The sequence below is a fragment of the Plecotus auritus genome (assembly GCF_963455305.1).
Source record: "Plecotus auritus genome assembly, chromosome: 6".
NCBI classification, from domain to species: Eukaryota; Metazoa; Chordata; class Mammalia; order Chiroptera; family Vespertilionidae; genus Plecotus; species Plecotus auritus.
In genome coordinates, this window is record NC_137773.1 from 21,826,184 (window position 1) to 21,841,640 (window position 15,457).

Consider the following 15,457-nt stretch of genomic DNA (forward strand, 5'->3'; position numbering starts at 1 on the left):
AAAGGTGTGCTCAGAAGCAAGGGGAGGACACGTCTTAGTCACCAAGTCTGCTCCCAGTTCTGTCATAATGTGCTGTGTGACCCCGAGCACAACCTGCCCCTCTCTGGGTTTCCTGTCAATGAGAGAGGGGTTTGGGCCAGATGATTTCTGGGGGCTCTTTCACCGCTGAGAGTCTACAATTCAGTCCCTACTATGTGCCAGCACCACGGGGAACCCGAGGCCACCAAGAAAACAGGCACCTGTAAGGCAGGGGGACGAATGTGGCAGTGGGGAAGGGAAGGTGTTTGAGGGACCTGAAGGCCACCAACGTCCCTGGAGGGAGGGGACCGAGGAAGGCTTCCGGGAAGAAGTGGTACCTGAGCTGACCAGCAGGACAAGTAAGGGCTGACCAGGGGTAGGAAGAGGGAGGGGCACATACCACATGCAGCTGGGAGTTGAGATAGTGTGTGGGCTTTCCAGGGACTCAGACGTTCCAGCTGACAGCAGGCAAAAAGGGACAAGTTTCCTGGGTGGAGTCAGGAGGGCCGAGGCGACTGGTCCTGTGTATACCTAGGGTGCACCTGTGTCCTACTGCCACTGATAAGGGCAGCCCTCTGCCCTGCTATCCCAGTGAGCCCCACCCCTCGGCCCGGGGCCAGGACAGGCCTATGGGGGGAGGGAGAGCTGCTCCAATGGCGCTCTGCTTGCCACTGAGGCATGAGGCCACCCACCCTCACTTCCCTTGCAGGCCTGGGCGCTGTGGTCACTGGCCCTCGGTCTACTGCACCAACAGCCTTTCAGCGTGTGTGGTAATGATGCAATCAGCAGCGTCTCAGACATCTGGGGGACATAGACCCTTGTGGGAATCAGATAACATTTTTCCATCCAAAAACATGCACATGCCCTGGAAAATGCTGTAATGATTTCAAGAAGTCCAGACCCTGTGACCCCAAACCCATCCGTGGACCTAAAGCCCTAGGCTAATAGAGCCAGGCACCTCGGTTCAAACCCAAGCCCGCCACCCAGCACTTGTGGAATCCTGGGCAAGTTAACTTTTCTGTGCCCCATTTCCTGATCTGTAAAAGAGAAAAACTTGACATACTTCCCAGGGTATGTCAATTTTCCCATTGTGAAAATTAAGTGAGTTGATCCATATAAAGTGCTCAGAGCCATGCCTGATGCACAGCGCGGAGGGTCAGCCGCTATGATCATGCCTGTTGTTTATTTCAAGTACTCATCATGTGGACAATAACTGAGCCCACGAACACTGCGAAGCTCTGCGTGCTCCCTCTGAATCCCCATTTGCAGAGGCTGTGGCCTTTCCCAGGAACTAGGTGGTTGGGCAGGGAGGGGCCAGAAGGTTAGAGGCCAGGAGGCTAGGAGAAGGCCATGGTAAAGCCCAGCCCAGCCCAGGCTAGAGAGAGGGTAAAGGAAGCAAGAAAATGGGCCCACCAGCCTGTCCCAGAGAAGTCCAAGTACCTGGGGTGGGGGTGGGAGGAGCCAGGAGCTTTGTGAATAAGCACTGGTCTCCAGCCAGCTGGTCTCCAGCACTGCCCCCCCTGCACCCCTTCATAGGTCTGACCCCAGTCATTCAAGGCCTCCAATAGCCTGCATGCCAGAACCCCGGACTCCAGGGATGGGGAGCTGGAGGGCTTCTAATCCCCCTTGGAGCCACCAAGGCCTTAAAGACAGCTGGGGACTGAGGCCTCAACCCCTACTGCCCAGGGCCCGGACTCTGCCTGGGCCCTGCTGACATCACCAGCCAAACTGCAGCCTCGCCCAACCAGTCACCAATCTTGGTCAAGCATTTAGGTCTTTCTAATGACGTTCCCATTGCCTGGAATGCCTCTCCTCCCCCTGGGACACTTATTCATCCTTCAAGACCCCAGTTCCAATGTCATCACCTCTCTGAAATCATCCCCACGCACCATGACCCTTCCTGCCCCCGGGGGGTCCCATTCCTCAGGCTTCCCACCCATCCCCACTCCACAGCCAAGGCTGAAAACCAGGACCTCAGGCCAGAACAGGATGCAGATGTGTGCCCTTTGACCTGCACAACATTTTTCTTTCATTTGAGATTAGTTATGAACATTTTAAAATCAGCAGATTTCACACAACTTCTAGGTTGCCTTTAAAACGAGCACGTTCTGGTGACACGGGGCATGCATCCCTACTGGCCACCATCAGCGGAAGCACTTACAGCACCTGCCTCGGGTAGGCAGGCCATGTGCTCCCCCGTCAACACAGTGCCACAGGCACCCTCCTTCCCTCATTTGGCTTCCTGCCCAGTCCCTGAGTGCACCTGAGTGTGAGGTCCATACAAGAGTAGACTCGGGATGTTTCCACTAACAGCTCTGCACTCTGTAGCCTGCAGGTCCCCGGGCTGGACCAGGACTTCCTGACCTCTGCACGGGCAGGCCCTGCCTGGCAGCTAGCACACAGAGGGCCTCCCCAGATACCAATTTCCTTTCTTCCCCTTCCCCATATGCCTGGGTGCCCTGTAGGGCAGGAATAAGTCTGATTTACCTTGGAAGCTCCCAAGACTTTCCCAGGCATAGGTCCTTACTGAGTATACAGGATATGAATAAATGAGCAGCTGTTATTATCCCCAATTCACAAATAAGGAGGCTGAGGCTTCAAGGTGAAGTGATTTGCCACAGTCACATAGGAAACTGCTAAGTCTTGACTCAAAATCTTGTCATTCCTCCATGAAACTCAGAGGTTTCTATAATAATTTAAAAAACAACCATTATAATTATCACCATTGTTATTTTTACTGCTTCCATGTATTGAGCATTTACCATGAGCCGGACCCTGTGCTAAGCCCTTTTACAACTAATACTGACATTATTCACGTTTACAATTGAGAAAAACGAGGCTCAGAGAGATTAAGTCACTTGCCCAGAATCGCACAGCTAGGCAGTGGCAAAGCTGAAATTTGAATCCAGACGCCAGGAGAGAGGTCCAGAGTCTGCAGGGAAACCTTGGCTGGGATGGGAGGACAGCATGAGGAGGCCGCAGGCACGGAGGCCTCTAGCCCTCAGCCAGGCTCCCACTGTGCTCTCCCAGCCCTAGGTCCAGCTTTCCCTGCCAAGGTGCTGGGGATAATGAATGAGATGCTCTGGTTGTCATGGAGATACCATGGCAACGCCGCACTTTCGGGAAATACCACGGTAACTGTGGCCATTGCTTGGGAGTTGAAAGTCACTCCCTGCCCCACTCCCTATTCTGAAATGCTCTGGTTCCCCATAATCCTCTCTAGGGCCCAGAGAGAAAGGAGGCAGAGTTACATGGGCCTTCCCAGAGACCAAGCGGTCCAGAGATCAGGTCTGGGGAGGGGGCCAGCTCCGCCCTGGATGGACAGGTGGGCTCCGCAAGTGCAACCAAGAGCTCCCTGAGACTGAGCTTCTCGTGCCTTTCATGGTGACGTGCACCTATACATAACTTGCATATACTTGGTGCCTACTATGTGCACTGGGCCTCATGTGAAGGTCTGTATGCCTCATGCTGTTTTACCCCAACAATCTGAGAGGCAGCAGTTGCTGTTGGTATGGCAGTTAAGGGCTCAGCGTGGAGCCAGCCTGCCAGGACTTGAATCTGGCCTCCATTATTTACTAACCTTGTGACCTTTGAGCAAATCACTCAACCTCTTTGAGCCTCAGTTTCCCCAAGTATAAAATGGGGTTTATACTACTTATCTATACGCTGCCAAGACTAAGAGAGATGACAGCTAAGTGCCTGGCACACAGTGATATAGGTTAAGAAACATTATCCATTTAGCAGACTTGGAAACTGAGGTTCAGGAAGGAACTGGCCCAAGGCCACATATCAAATTAATAGTGGATTCAGAAAGCGAGGAAGGGAGGCCAGGTCTGGGAGCATGCTGGGAGTCAGGGACAAGCAGATGACCGCTCCCTGTTCCCTCCTCTGTACCTACTGAGCACCACTTAGGGGCATGCATGGCCCTGGGCACTGAAGATGCAGGCCTCTGGGCTGAGGCTTTATGTCTCTGCTGTGATGCTGCTGCGGAATGAATGAAGGCCCTCACAGCCCCACATGCTCACCCAGCCCAGATTTGATTTCTTGCCTGGGTTATACCTGACAAATGTTCCCGATATCTCCCACACTCACATGCACACGAAAGCACAGGAAAACTCTTATGATGCTTACATGTTCACATGGTGCCATTACAGGCATCTGGGCCACAGGCACAAGAATAGGGTGGGGAGTTGAGAGGAGGTGCAGGAGCACACCTATAAAGAGGCTCAAAGGTATGTGAATGGCCGGCAACGTGGCTCAGGGGTTGAGCTTTGACCTATGAACCAGGAGGTCATGGTTCGATTCCAGTCATGGCACATGCCTGTGTTGTGGACTCCATCCCCAGTATGGGGCATATAGAAGGCAGCTGATCAATGATTCTCTCTCATCAGTGATGTTTCTATCTCTCTCTCCCTCTCCCTTCCTCTCTGAAATAAATAAAAGTATATTTTCTTAAAAAGTATGTGAATGGCCACTGGGCTTGGGGGCGGAGGGATGGTTGATAGTCCTACAAGCAATCCCAGGAACACTCCCCACAGCTGACCCAGCCCCTCCCAGCACAGTCACCTCACCACCCAGTACCCAGACATACCCGACAGCCACCAAACTCCACCAGCCACCCTGCCCCAACCTACCCCATCCACCATGTACAGCACAGCCGAGAAAATACTCCACATTTGCTTCCCAGCTGTGCAGGAGTTTCTCAGCTCAATCGCACCCCTGGGAGGCCCAGACCAGAAGCAAATCCCTCCTCTGCTGGAATTCGATGCATACCCCATCCCCCACAGCCCTGCAGTGCTGCCTGGCTCCAGGCCAAGCTGCTGCCCATCAGCCACCCTGGAGTCCACTACCAAGGGACTGTTGCAGTCTAGTTCAGTCTCAAGGCCAAAGAGTGTGCAGTCCACCCTGCAGTGAGCACATGGGGACAATGAGGCCCAGAGAGAGAAAAGAACCCCTGGGGATGCACCTGCTAGGCCTGACCCATCCCCACCTACCTTGGTTCATTTTCTCATCCAAGAAAACCCTGCCCATCCCCTCTCAGGCCAACCTTAGCGGGAGGTGGGACTCTGCCAGCTGTGGCTTTCAAGTCCTCCATGAGCTCCCCTGCTCTGCATCCCACCGTGCAATGCCAGACTTACTGCCAGATGTCAGCTGCTCTTACAACTAGAACACTGGTCCGCAACTTCACAAGCAGCAGTGGTCCAAGGCAGAAGTGGCCTCCTACCCATGGTCGGCACCCATGAGCTATGGACCTTGCCTGCTACCTTCCCCTTTTGAATCTGCTATGAGGCATCTCTGAGATGAATGCATTAATAATACAAATTTCCATTTATTAGACAAGATATGCCTGTCTGAGTGCTATTATTTAACCCTTACAACAGCACCATCACCTACTTTCCACTCATCTCACAGACGAGGAAACTGAGGCCCAGAGGGAGCCCCTGAGTTACACAGAGCTAATGAGTGGGTGATGGGGAATCTCAGCACAGAGCCACCGAAACCATCATCCTTCAAACCCCGGGTCCTCTGTGTTCACCCAGGACATCCCACTCTCTGGGCCCTTTGAATGGTGCTTTTTCTGTTTTTGTTTTCATCCATTTTATGTGTATTTTAACTTAAAAGCAAACTCTAATGAGCCTTCTTGGAAGTAGACCCACAAATCATCCATCAATGTACAAGCAAACAAAGCATAAAACCCTGGTTCACTCGCAGGTTCTCAACCCAGTTGTTGTGGGTTCCCTGGCAGGGAATGCCCAGCTGCCCAGCAGAAACCTCAGGAACTTAGACCTGTTCGTGGAGAATTTGTCTTTCTTCCAACAGGGCCTGAGTTGAGAGTTTACCTTTGCACCAGCTCTGAGGAAAGGTCTTACAGAGCAAACAAACAAGTCAGATTGCCGGGGTGGAGGGGGGGCGAGAGGGGAGGGAGGTGGGGAGGCGCCGAGTGGGGAACAAGCAAATCAGGACCAGCTGCCCTCCTGTTCCAAGGTCAGGCTCCAGTCCCCCTGAAGCTCCCAGCACAGACCCAGATGGGCAGGCCCACCCCAGGGCATGATCCTCATGAGCCCATTCAGCTTCCCAGAATAGGGCTCCCTCCTCCCAACCCCCAAACCCACTTGCAACAGTCAAATCCATCCCTATTTTTCTTAGCCTCAGATCACAGGCACTCAAAAAGACTAGAGCCGTGGTCGGCAAACTGCGGCTCGCGAGCCACATGTGGCTCTTTGGCCCCTTGAGTGTGGCTCTTCCACAAAATATCAGGCCTGGGCGAGTCTATTTTGAAGAAGTGGCGTTAGAAGAAGTTTAAGTTTAAAAAAATTTGGCTCTCAAAAGAAATTTCAATCGTTGTGCTGTTGATATTTGCCTCTGTTGACTAGTGAGTTTGCCGACCACTGGACTAGAGTGATATTTCTTTGCAAGTACCATAACCTCCCTGGCTGACAGCAGCCAGCAGTGACTGAGCTCCTGGTAACTCACCAGCCCCACACCCCGACTGTGCTGAGAGCTTTCCCTGAATTATCACACCCAATCCTCACACCCTGAGAGGTGGTATCACTGACGTGTACACTTCACAGATGAGAAAACCTAGGCTCAGAGAGAGTAAGCAACTGACTGAAGGTCACACAGCTAGGCAGAGGTGGAGCTAAGAGCCCAAGCCAGCCCATGTAGAGCTCCTGCTTGTAACCTCTATATAGTCCTGCTAGCCACCATTCCACACCATTCTTGAGCCAGGTCTTCAGCCCAAAGCATACCCAGAGAGAGGTTTTCTGCAGGTGGCTGGACCCCAGCTGCCTAAATGTAGGCTAACCCAGGAGAATCTGCAATGGGAAAGCCGTTACTGGCAGAAGAGCCAGCACAGTCCCCAGAGAGGCAGGACCTCAGCTAGGGGGTCCCTACCTTCTCCTACATCAGGGGCCTCTGTCATCCCAAGCAGGAACCCCACATGAGAAAGGGGGACTGCCTCCATGCCCCCAGAAAGAGGCCTCCTGCTAAGGAAGAGGAAAGAGAGGCAGGAGTGAAGCTCAGAAGCAGGCGATCTCAGCTAACCACCAAAAGGAAGTACAATGGTGACGGACAACCTCATGGGTCTGCTGCATGCGAGGTACTGCAGAAACACAGCCTGGCCGTGCCCTCATTTATTCGTCATGGATTCCCAGTGAAGTGGAAACAAGTTTATCATGCCCTGAGCTTCTCCCCTGGCTGCCACCCCCGCAGAGGAGCAGGGAAAGGCCAGTCAAGGCCAGCCCCTGCCATCCCACATCGCCAGATGCCCCATGAGAAATTCCAAGGAGCAGGCCTATCTGGGGACCTCCATCTCGTGGATGCGGAAGCCAAAACCCCTGTGGGCCTGAAGTCCACATCAGCATCCCAGCGCCTCTGTGCCTCCGGGCTTGGCCCTTCCCTTCCCCTGTGCTTCTGTTTCTTCAACTGGACAATGAGGGGAGCGAACCAGATCGGAAGCTGATGACCTCCTGGGACAGAAGCCTTCGAGAATATACTGAGGGCTGCTACTGGACTCTCACCCACATTCTACACAAATTCAGGGTGTCTCTGACTGGCCCCCACGTTAAGAACATGGAAACCCTCTAGGGGCCCTGCGGGCTTTGATGAGCCGTGGCTCTCAAGGTCTAGACAGGACTGAAGCCACAAACGTGACACATGAGCACCCTGGAACCTCACCATTTCAGCTCCCCATGGCCCTACGGTAAATCTTTAACTCTCAGACCTGTCGGCTTCAGGTGGATTTGTGGGCTTGCCAAGCTGTCAGAAGTCGCAAGAGAAACTGATCTCTTCCTTCCTTCCCACACCTCCTTCCCCTCCATCAGGAAGCTGCCGGCCAGTCCTACAGCGACCCCAGGGGCTGGGACACTGAAGGAACCTGCTTCTGGTCCTGAAGGCATACAGGACCCAGCGCCAGGCTCCAGGGCCAGCCACCCCCCACCTCTGCACCCTGGGCCCCTCTTGCATGCGTATGAACACGCACACGCCGTGTGCACACATACATCCAGACAGACCTGGGAGGGCTGGAAAGCAGGGAGGGCACTAGGGGCCATGCTCAGAGGGTCCAGGGAGCCCAGGGAGAGAATGACAAGACCCACCAGAGCTCCAGGCAGCAGCCGCTTTACTGCACCGCGTCTTCTCAATGGCTCCACACTCCTCACTTAACACGGCCGCACCTAATCCCAGAGCCAGGACAAATGGCATTACAGTTGGCCAGTCCCCTCCCCGGAGGGAGGGGGTGGCCCCAGGGCACCCTGAGCCACCAACCATGTTCCCGGAAGCCTTCAGCACTCCACCCCCACCATGTCTCCTGTCAGAGGCCACCAGCCCCTACCTACTGGACCTCAGCCCAATTCAGTCCCCAGCCAGGGATCCCCCCAACAGGCAGGGACCCCTGCCTGTAGGTGCCTTCCATGGAAGAAGAGAAAGCATGTCCCTGACCCTTATGCTTCTGGTCCCACTCAGGAACGGTGACAGCCAAGAGCGGAGGAGCCCTCGCTGACAGCAAGCGTAACTGCTTGCAGTTCTGCCTGACCTCCTATGGGACCTTAAGCAAGGCCCTCCCCTGCTCCAGGCCTCAGTTTCCCCACCTGTCCTGAGAAGAGGAAGAAGAAAGACTGATATTCTCAGGTGGGGTCAGCTGGTGGTCAAAGCGGCTGTGGCATTGGCTTTTGGCCCTTCCTGCACCCCAGCTGGCCCTTCCCATTGCCCCGCCCTGCAGAGGAGGAAGACGGTGACTGCCAGAGTGTCAGGTGCTAGAGTGAGAAGGGCCTCAGGAAGCCCAGAAAGAAGCGACCTGGCCACACAGGCAGCTGGAAAGGGGCCAGGCTGGCCTGGGCTCACTTCCCGGCAGTAAACATGTAAGAGCGTCCACCCGCCAGGGTTTTTGCCTTTTTAGCGACACCAAGGAAAGCACAAGGCAACCTGCTAATGACATAATTTGAGGCCTCAAGAGCAGAAATAGAGAAAAAAGATGGTGTGCTTGCATGCATGGGGCTTGGGGATGGAGAGTGGGCAGACTGTCCAAGGCCCCTCCTGTCACCCCAGGAGGGGGGGGCCTATGATGCTGCCAGCCCCAGGTAAATCCTAGGCACCCCTGCAGGGATGAGCAGTCTTGGCCACCTCTTAACAAGTCGCCTGAGGCCTGGTGGTGGTGGTGATGGGCAGACTGGCCCAGGGGATACACTGGGACCAGGCTGCCTGCCAGAAAGAACTGAAAGGCTCCAAGCCCTGTGGCCAGAGGGGAGGGCAGCCAGGTTCTCGGGGGCTCCAAGGAGGGAGAGAAAGCTTTGAGGCAATTGAGCTGCAGAAGCCCCTAATCTTCTGGAGGCCTGACCGGCATAACATGGGGCCTGCTGAGACCCAAGGCCCACATGAAAGTGGCCTCGTCCCTCCAGACTTGCTGGGGCTTGTCACCGCGACAAGAGCCCCCGCCAACACACCTCGGTGGTGAGGGGCTCAATATGCTCACACAGAGGCGCAGCCGGCAGGGAAGGAAGCAGGAGGGGGACAGGCAGGCCTCGCTTTCTCTGGAGCATAGGCAGCTAGAAAGCAGAGACACAGCAAACCGCGCCGTGACCTACATATCACAGGCTCCTTTTACGGGGACCCAGGGGGTCTCGGTGAGACTCTAGAAGGTGCCTCACAGGTGTCCCCACACTCCCAAGGCTCAGGAGACCAGAGTTCTAGTTCTAGACCTCTAGGTGAGCCCAGTGAGGCAGCAGGCACTCATTCAGGAGGCACCCCCTCAGGTGCTGGTGTGCCCCTGGCAACACTGGGAGGGAGCGCCACCTCCCAGCGCGCCTGAGTCAGCACCCCTTCAGGTTGGCTCTAGGGGCCTCACTCAGCCCAGCCTTGCCTGTGACCTCAGGGACCTCAGGGACCTCAGGCACCTCAGGCAAATCTCGGCTCCTTTCTGGGCCTTCTTTGCTCGCCTGTAAGATGGAATAATGCCAGGTGGCTCCAAGGGCCCTCCTAACTCTAAGCGGGGCGGTTCTGTAGGGATCATAACTGACCTCCACAGCCCACCCCAGAAACAGGCACAACGACCCCCCACTCCCCACTGTCCATAAATCCGGAAGTCGCCACGCTGCAGGTGGACAGCACTTCATACAACGTCAGCTGGGTAGCTGGATGCGGGGCCCTTTGCTAACTGCTTGGCTCCGCTTCTGCAGAGCCTCATTTTACAAATGTGGAAACTGAGGCTCATGGCAGATAAGCAAGCTCAAGCTCCCAGCTGCGAAGCGCTTAGCTGAGATTCAAACTGGTGTCAGGCTTTCATCCCGGCATTCCATAACATCAACCACAGAGCACCCAAAACCCACTGGGCCTGGAAGATGCCATCGGGTCTTTGTACCTCCCACATCGAGGGCGCAACGCTGAGGCTAACATGAAAGGCAGAATGGTGGAGGCCGGGCGCAGGCAGGGACGGGAAGCCCACGTGGGCGCTGGGCATTTGCAGGCTGACCAGCCTCCAGCCACACCAGTTGCCCACCGCTGTGGCTACAATGTCCTCATCACCACCAGCACACCACAGCCACTGCTGTGCCATTTTTAAATCATTACACAGACGCCAAGCTTTTTCATAGACATTGCTTTGGCATCACATGACAACCTTATAGGAACAGAGCAGGGATTTCTTCTCTTTTTCAAAGGAGGAAGCTGGTGTTCCCAGCAGAGGAGTGACTTCCCAAAAAGCACACACCGAGGCAGTGCTTGAGAGTGGATTTGGAGTCTGCATCTCCCGCCTCCCCGTTCAGGGCTTTGTCTCCCCTCCATGCCCTTGACTTTTCAGTGTAACGAGCATTGATGGCCCGATAACAAAGTGACCATTGTTGAGCTCACTCCGTGCAGGTATTATATATTATCTCATTTAACTATCAGTAAATTAAGTACTGCTACAGTTTTCATTTCACAGATGGAGATATGCTGAGACTCAGAAATGTGGAGCATCTGGCCCCAGGTCACCAAGCTAGGAAGGGGCAGAGCTGGGATTCGAACTGAGGGTGGTCTGGCTGTGGGCCTGAGCTCGGCACCTCGGTGCTGCACTGCTCTGTCTGGGACTAGAGGCACCAGGAGACCAGACACACTCAAATAGTGTGCGTGCCTGGCAGGTTATGGCAAGATTATGATAATAGAAGGACAAACAAAGCTCTTGGAGAGCCCACAAGATGGAGGTTGTTACAAACATCTGGGCAGGAGGCCAGGAGTCTGAGCAAGGGACATGGGAACAGAGGGAGGTGGCAGATAGGAGGGAGGCGGCCTTGTGAGACCTTGGTCAAGTGCCTTGCTCTCTCTCAATTTACCCAGCTGTTGAGAAAAGTCCCTGGAATATCTCCAGAGCCTCCTCCATCCCTAAAAACCCTTGGACCCTGGGAAAACAAGCAATGCTTGGTGACAGCTTGGCTCTGAGCCCTGGGGGACTCTGAAATGTCCTTGGCTATCCTGGCACGGCTCAACTGCTGGGAAACAGGCTTGCAAAACACAGGGCCGGCCAGCATGCCTGGGCACCACTGAAGTGTGGGTCCTGAGGGGGCCACATTCCGCCTCTGTCAACCTTTCCACAGCTCCACAGCAGCAAGCGCCACCCGGCTGACTCACACAAGTGCCCAGTGGAATGGCACTCCAGGCCTGCCCTGCCCCCACTGGCCCTGTCCAGAGCCCTACATGCAACTCAAGTCCCCTCACTGTCACCCGTCCTTCAATGCCTCTCACTCACGTTCGTAAGGTCAGCCCCTGGGATATAGAGACAAGGGGTCCTGTAGGAGAACGTAGGGAAAATGACCACCCCATCCCAAGGGACCTGGGCTAGGCAGAGGCTGCCCATGCCAAGTCAACGAAGACTCTTGGGTGGGGAAGGTCAGGAGAGTCCATCAGTGCTGGCCCTCAGTTCTCACTCTGGCAGGTGGAAGGGGCTCAGCCTGAGTCTCCACACTAACAGTCCCGCTTCCACCTGGTCTCCTCTCCACGCGGTAGCTCGCACGATCCCTCTTACACGTACGTCAAAACAAGTCAGACCTCAGCCAGCCCCTCAGCCGCTTCCCCTCTACTCCGACACAACAGCTAAGTCCTCTGGATGAGCCAGGAGGCCCTGCACACTCCCTTGGCCCATTGCCCACCAGGATGGCTCTTATTCTTCCTGCCCCGGCCACACCAGCCTCCTTGCTGTTCCTCACGCACACCCCGCACCCTTCTGCCTCAAAGTCTGCGATGTTCTTCCCTCTGCCTGGAATGCTCTTCCCCAGACACCCTAGGCTCCCCGTCTCCCTCCTAGAGTCTACTGTCCCTTTACCAGGGGTTTCCATGACCTGACACAGCAGAGCCACTGCCTGAAGTCACACTTTTTACCTCCCTTCCAGCCTTATCTTTCTTGCAGGCACCTCTCACTGCCTGATTAGTAGCTAGTGCTGGGCTAGTATTTGTTGGCTTGTTGATTCTATCACACCGCTACAATATCAGCCCTAAACCTTGGTCTGTTTTGTTCAATGCTGCATCCCAGTGCCTAGAAAAGTGCCTGGAACAAAGCAGATGTTGAATGAGGGACTATTGTTTTCCTCACTTAAACACACCTTTCGGTTTCTGCAGGCCCCTGGAAGACCAGGGTCACCTGAGGCCAATACAGTACTCCACCTGTGCCAGCTGAAACCCAGAGGGTTGTCACATGAACAGTGCGGGTCAAATCTAACAACTCACTGCTTGGACCAGAACAAGACAATGACATTGGTCCCTGTCTGATGCCTTTGCCCACACTTCTGGCCCCTAAAGGAGAACTTTCGAATCTGACAGCTGGGCCCACAGAGCGGCTCCAGCCACCAGCAGGGGCATGGGCCAGGCTGCTGCTGCCCTCCCTCCCAGCCCCCAGAGCTGCTGGGTCCAGCATCTACAAAGGCTGCCCCATGCTCCCAGCAAGAGGAGGAGGAGGAGGGAAGCCCAGTGTCACGCCTGCCCCTTTCCTGTTGTCAGCAGGACCATCAGAAGGAAGCTTTGTTCTCAGAATAAAGAGTGTGAAGACAGTGCCAGGCGGAAATGGGCACAGGCCCATAGCAACAGTTTAAGGAAAAATAAAAAAAGGGATGGAGGATGTCTGAGGGGTAATTTGCACACCCAACCGGTTTCTGCTCTAGGGTGGCTATGACCTGGTGGTTTCACCTTCCCAGGTCCCAGCCTTGAGGTCATCATAATCAGATGATTGTCCCCACTGAGTGATAAGGCACCGATCCTGCAGGGGGAGGTGGGGACAGAGGAGTATGGCCTTGCCTGGGCGTCAGAAGACCTGGCGTCCAGGCCCGACTTTCCACGCACTCATATGACATTGGAGGGTCCCTCCCTCTGTGTACCTCAGCTTACCCATCTGTAAATGGCTTGTCCAGTCTGCACTTGAAGCCTCAGTCTACCTGCCACAGGACCCACATCACGGGGTGCCCTTTGTGTCTGAATCTTCCAGAGCAGGGGAGGCTGTACCCCAGACTGCAGGAATCAAAGAAGGGACAGAAATCTGCACACATTTTTTTTCAAGCTTCCCAGGTTTTCTTGTACCAAGAGCAATTGTGACCTCTCCGCTAAGACCTCTTCCAGGAGGAGACATCTTAGCTGGCCTCAAGGGATGCTTAGGATTTCAATTAAGAGTGAAATAAAGCTCAGATGGACAGACAGCTGGATAAAGGGCTGACGGTTAAAGCAGGAACTCTAGAAGGAAAATGAAATAGAGAAAGGCCCAAAGGAGCAAGGGCGGGGGGGAGCCAGTCCAGTAAACACCTGAAATGACCCCGCCTTCCCGTCCCCTGTCCCCTCAGGATGCAGAGGGCTGGCATCATGCCTTTGAAGGCTGCGATCCCAGCCTCCCTTCTCCCCACAACCCCTCCGAGCCCAGGGAGAGCGCAGGGTGGGGACAGGTGCAGATTGTGCTGCAGGGGACGCTTTCCATGACTAATTATCCGCAGCTTAAGAAGCTGTCTGGGTCAGTAGCTAAGCAGCCACAGCTTACATGGGAGAGGATTCGAGGGCCACAGGGCAGGCGGATCCAGAGCCTCTATTAAATGGACCTTCACAGCTGGTGGGAAGCACCACTGCCACACCTTCATTCATAAAGGCAGCACTTATTATGCTCCTGCTGTGTACATCACCCTGAGCACAGTGTTTTGAGGGACACAGGACCCTCCACCACCCTCAGGGAGCCCACAGAGCAGACAGAAGAGGTCCCACTATAACACAGAGAGAAGCAGCCCATGCCCTCAGAATAGAGGTGCAAACTCAGATGCCTAGAGGGCCAGAAAGATGGTGGAAGTGTGTGAAGTGGCTGGTGGGGCTGGGGCCAAGTGGAGTGTGTGCGCCTCCTCTCCAGTAGAGGCCACTGGAGAATGGAGGCTCAGAGTTATATGATCTTCCCATTTCTGAAGTAAAGCCAGAAATTGGGATTTCGATGTAAAATCTCCTGTTGTCAACTAGTTCAATTTTTGGCATGGGCCAAGCAAAATCTGCCTGGAGGGCGGATGTGGCCTGCCCATTTGTGACCTCTGTTTTCTTAAAAGAGACAGAGAACAACGCGTGGAGGATGACTTCCCGTGCTGGCCTGGAGGGTGGGGAAGGCACTGCTGGGGAGGAAGTCATGGGGAGGGGGTGGGTATACCTGCTGGAACCACAGGGACCATGGGTCAAGGGCCCGCCGCCTACTGCCTGCCTTTCCCCCTATAAAGGAGTCCCTGTCTCCATTCCCAAAGCAGGCACAAAGGCATCAGCTCTGTCTGTCCCCAGGTGGTAGGAGGAGGGGCCACCTGCCCAGCAAACCTCCAGACTCAATCAATTGGTGGCAAAATAGCACAGGTTCGATTTCATCCCTGGAGCTTGAAGAACAGGTCGGCTAATGCAACAGCTCCATTGGGGGAAGGGAGAGGAGGAGACAATGGGGACAAAGCGAGGTTGAGAACGAAGTGCTGCCTGGCCAGGCGGCTGGTTACATAACCCTCCTTCAGGACAAAGCCATGGGTTCGAGGCTCGGGGTGGGGAGCTGGACTAGGGAGTCCCAGAATGCAGAGGGAGTCCCCCTCCTCCCCTGTCCACCCCACTCTCCGACCTTGCCCTGCAGTTCCTGGAGAGCCCACCTTAGAATGCAGAGCCGGGAGATGGAGACTAAGACCCCAGGATAAGGCACTTAACAGGACTGCACAGCAAATAAGCAAGGGTGGGACCGAAACTAATAGCAAACTTTCACCAGGCCCGGGGATAAGTCATTTCTGTCCATTATCTTATTGAAGTCTATCACATCATAACTATTCTTATTATTCCCATTTTACAGATAGGGAAACTGAAGCATGCAGCTCGCAGTGAAGGTGCTGGCTTGGAACCCAACAGTGGCCTCGGCGACCACACTCTGCATCATGGTACTGCATTGCCACCAGGCTGCTTGCTACTAGAACCACACAGCCTCTTCAACAGCCTTCTCTCA

At 54.8% G+C, this 15,457-nt stretch overlaps 1 protein-coding gene across 1 annotated transcript in view; it reads right to left on the reverse strand.

Annotated features, from left to right (window-relative positions):
• Positions 1-8,211, reverse strand: part of NDST1 (N-deacetylase and N-sulfotransferase 1) — a 35,304-nt gene extending 27,093 nt beyond the window's left edge. Inside the window, exon 1 of the mRNA XM_080673745.1 lies at positions 8,115-8,211. The gene's annotated coding sequence lies outside the window, so the exon portion shown is untranslated. The remainder of the gene's footprint in view (positions 1-8,114) is intronic.
• Between the last annotated feature and the right edge of the window lie 7,246 nt (positions 8,212-15,457).